Genomic DNA, 3,390 nt, shown 5'->3' on the forward strand with positions numbered 1-3,390 from the left:
ATGACCACCAAAATTGGTCATACTCACAAGCTAAGAACAAAACACTTGATATTTTAATATACATTCTATGACAAGTGGATGTTTGAAGGAGTTTTATCATATCATTGCTTTGTATTATAGATTATTGTCCTTTTTCTTTTGTCCAATTGCTTTGTATTATAGATTACATGTGCATTGAGAATAACATGTCAATACAAATGATTAGTTATAAAGAAGTTGTCCCTGAACTATATATAAAGCATAAATATATTATAGACAGAGAAGAGATGCAACTATAGCAAATTTATTGAAAGTACAAAGAAGAGGCTGAGATCAAATTTATATACATTTTAGTGTTAATTATTGAGCAAAATTCCTGGGTGCGTAAAATGTTCTTTCGGAAGGAATGTTTGGAACTTGTTATTATTCTGAAATCCAGCTATCGTGTGACTATTAAGCTTCCTATAATGTTTTGAAATGGGAAGGCTCTATTCTCATTGCAGGAAAAACATGTCAGTAAAGGATTGTCAGTATCAATTTTTGAAATGTGAGAATCATCTTATTTAGGTTGAAATTTATCAAATATTTGGCACACGACATATTGTGGCAAACTACTTGTTTTATGCCCTCACTGAGTTTTCACGTCATAGCTTAGCTAAGATGGGAAGTAGTACTTCGTATCTTAATGACAGTCACCTTATGCCCTCTGAAATATGTGAGTGACGAGCTTCATGAATTGAATAGAAAATTTCAAAATAGTGTCATGGAAATAATAAATTAAACACAATAGAAAACTATAGTTTCTGCTGTATTATTCGTATTATGCAATACAATGCATGTGTATTCCTTTGTGCATCATAAACGTAGCCCCAATAAATAGGCAAGAAAAAGGAAGAGATCAAATTAAGATAGTCAATCAATGGCATGAACGAAATCTGAACAGATTTAAGGAAAAATACATCCAAATCTCCTAATTTGATGACACCAAGCAAATAATTGATACGCCAATTTAAATATATGTATGAAAATGAAAACCAATAAAGCAAATCTCTCCAACATCAGAAGTATTCGGTGCTTTGAAGGAAAATTCTGAAATCGCTAATCAGGTAATTGAACCCTTGCATCTGTTTACTCATAGAGAACATAATATTGGTAATTGTTAATGAAAATGCAGTAGATCTTGATAGTAAAATTACAAAAACAGTTGCACTGAACAAAGAAGACAAATGCTTTCCATAAATTGACAACACCAAGAGTAACTTATATGCATCCCAATTGGTTAGAAGAAACAATCTATTGAATATTGGAGCAGAAAATTGAAACATGCCAACATCAAAATCAAACAATAAAAAGAAAACATCATTCATGAAAACAACTTCATGTTCTCCATAAATTGAGTGAGCTGGAACAAACCTTCCTTCTCCTTTTAGCAAGGTTCACACTGCCATCAATTCGACAAACAACGAACCCTTTTTCACTAAACTAATAATCCATTATATCCAAAATCTTAGTCCACTGAGAGAAGATCAAGACAAGAAAAAAAGGAAGAAAAATGAAGAAGAGATTATGCTAGTTCATTAACTAATAAATAATACAAATAGATAAACTGCAATGCACCTTGTGTTTTCGAGCAAATAGCTTGACCAACAGTCGATCCAAAAAACGAAACTCGACACACTGCTCAACTATCTGCTCAATGGGTAGGTACAAGTCTGCCAAGAGTACACCAAAAAAATATGCGTGAGCCATCAAATACTGCCTTTATAAGGTGAAGATGGTTGCAGTTCTTCCAAAGTTGAACAACCAAATTGTTAAGCTTTCCATATTTATTACAACCTAAAATTTTGAGCATAGAAAACACTCTGGTTATTGTCCATTATAAAATGCCTATGAACAGATTCTCACATAAAAAAATGAAATTATACCAATTTGCCTCTCTTTAGATAAATAACTTTCTTATGTCATATTGAACAGATGATCCTGAAAAATTATGCTGAAACTCTGTCATAGCCTCAAGATCAAAAGCCCGCACCCAGATACTTGTATTGCCAGTACTAATTATTACATATGCAGGACAAGTGTGTAATAAAACCCAAGACACTTGTAACAATAGTAATATGATAATTCATACTTCAGCCCTTCTTTACTCTTCCTGCCCTTCCTGACCTTTGAATTTTCCAGAATAGATGAAACCTAAGGATGAGGTTTTTATTAAGTAAACACTCTTGGTCAATGCAGAAAGCGTCACACCACCATAACCTGCTACCTAGCAATACAGATCTCAACCAGCAAAAGTCTATACATGCGTAACTCATATCCACAATACATATTGGTGTTGCATGGGAATCTTACTTCTATTGACTCAATATCATATTAAGGCGAACTTTAAAACAAATAATAATTTATAAGCATGCTAACAATGATTCAAATTCTTCATGGGATGAGAAAGTACCAGGCAGAATAAAGTCCAACAATGACCACAGCTCAACCAAATTATTATGGAAACAATTTCATTTCCTTAAACAATTTGCACTTAGAATTGTCGAACATGGGGCCCTTCAGAATATAATCAATAGTTCTAAAACAAAGTTAGAATAGCCCACAATAAATATTTTTCAACCTACACATTAACTAAAAAAATATAACGACAATTCTTTATGATAATTCACAAATACCCAACCTTCAATTTAAGTTATGGCTACCCAAACTGCAAACAAGTTATAGCGAATAACCCACCACCCATGACGTTAGAGCAGCCTTAGTGGCATGAAGAGGTCGTCTTCAATCGCCTCCCAGAACAGAAGAAGCCAATGCCCATTCCATAGCATATTGAGGTAATAATATACGGAGGAGAGGGAGAGAGAGAGAGAGGAAAATGACGGGTAATGTGGGGAGAGAAAAGATACGGGCTGAGGAAAAAGTTTGCAAAAAAAAACACACAACAGTCCAAAACAAAACAAATAAAATTACTTAAATAGACATATGTAATTAGAGAAAGTATACAATTTTGTTATAATAAAACAGTAAATACAAGATTGGACACAGATAAAAGTGACGAAAAAAGATTGGCCAAGAGCTCCTTATGCCCTATTTTACTAACATAATAATAATAATAGTATAGATATAGTGGAGAAATAATGTTGGATTCCTTTAGGTCATTTGAGACAGGGGTTCGGACTTACTTTTAGGGGCTTGGAGAATGATAGCTCCAAACTTAGATACTAATTAGACAAATGTCTCCGTTTTGAAAATTTTAACAAAATGGCCAAATGTAATTAATTAGAGTACCAAAATTACAAAAATAACCTTTCTATTCAAAATCCCTAATTTTTAACATTCACAACCTTTCCCTTTTTATTATTCACATCTTTCAACTTTCAGCTCTCAATCCTAACATCACCACGAACATCA

General features: G+C 33.1%; 1 long non-coding RNA gene across 2 annotated transcripts; it reads right to left on the reverse strand.

Annotated features, from left to right (window-relative positions):
• Positions 1–856: 856 nt before the first annotated feature.
• Positions 857–3,045, reverse strand: LOC133803882 (uncharacterized). 2 transcript variants are annotated; one of them, XR_009878187.1, is made up of 2 exons: positions 1,905–3,045; positions 857–1,691 (listed from the first exon to the last, which is right to left on the reverse strand). It is a non-coding gene; the product is annotated as an uncharacterized LOC133803882 (long non-coding RNA). The 2 variants fall into 2 exon arrangements; XR_009878186.1 differs by having other exon boundaries at positions 857–1,815.
• Positions 3,046–3,390: the final 345 nt, after the last annotated feature.

Source organism: Humulus lupulus, chromosome X (assembly GCF_963169125.1).
Source record: "Humulus lupulus chromosome X, drHumLupu1.1, whole genome shotgun sequence".
NCBI lineage: Eukaryota > Viridiplantae > Streptophyta > Magnoliopsida > Rosales > Cannabaceae > Humulus > Humulus lupulus.